This window comes from Austrofundulus limnaeus, unplaced genomic scaffold (genome assembly GCF_001266775.1).
Source record: "Austrofundulus limnaeus strain Quisiro unplaced genomic scaffold, Austrofundulus_limnaeus-1.0 Scaffold1, whole genome shotgun sequence".
NCBI classification, from domain to species: Eukaryota; Metazoa; Chordata; class Actinopteri; order Cyprinodontiformes; family Rivulidae; genus Austrofundulus; species Austrofundulus limnaeus.
This window is the reverse complement of record NW_013952403.1, coordinates 2978111-2979164: the sequence shown is the minus strand read 5'-3', so window position 1 is coordinate 2979164 and position 1054 is coordinate 2978111.

The following is a 1054-nucleotide window of genomic DNA, read 5'->3' as shown; positions in this document are numbered from 1 at the left end:
ATATATAAATACACAAAAGAGTTCAGCTTTGTGCCAGTTTAGTTTTTATGTTGTGTTCGGAGAAGGTACCAAATCCATTCAGTAGTCTTTGTTGTGTTTATGAAGACAGGCAGCCCCTTCCAACTTTCTTCTAAAATATTAACCTCAAATCTAATTTCATTCCTTTAATTCAGTGATTGAAACTCATAATTAGTAACTGCTTATGTTTTACATCTCGTTTACAGTCTATAGTGTGGAGATTTATTTATTTAATTTACTGCTTCACTTGTAATTTACCACTAGCAATTTCTGCTGACTATAGCCTGACAAAAATGATACACATAAAGTAAATGTTTAAAATGGCAAATTTAATTGTGAAAATTGAAATTAAAAATTGGATTTAATGTTACTCTCAGCTAAAATTGTCACATTTTTGCTGCTTAATCTTCAGAAGTGGTGAAGTAGTTCTGACTTGGCCACACAGATGTTCTGGAGGTGCTGAAGGGTCGAACAGGCTGGGGCTGCCTGCTTTGTTAACGAGTAAAAGAACCTTTAAATCTCATCAGATATACTATTTTCAGAGCTTAAAAATATGTTTAAAACTAACGTTTTGCCTGTCTAAATGATATAATTAAAGGAATGGATTGTATTTTTAATGCAACTTTTTACCTGACACTTTTGTAAAATAAAGAATATATATACATATGTCATATATATTATAAATCTGACACCAACCTCTGAGAGGCTGTGTGGTTGTCTGTCTGTGAAGGATGGAGTTGGACACTTTCAGGCACCTCAGGCAGGGCAAACTTGCCACCTCCAGCCTTTCTCCAGCGTCCAGCTTCATCACTCCAAACCTCCAAGCTGAATGTATCTCTTTCGAAACTAGAATATTCAAAAACCTGAAGCTTTTCTGAAATAAAGCAGAATGTTTTAAAGATAAATTGCTTTGTGATTTGTTACAGCGGCAGTCGTGTCAGCAGTTTCTGTCTGGATGTAAAGATCTGTGATTGTGTGTGTGTGTGTGTGTGTGTGTGTGTGTGTGTGTGTGTGTGTGTGTGTGTGTGTGTGTGTG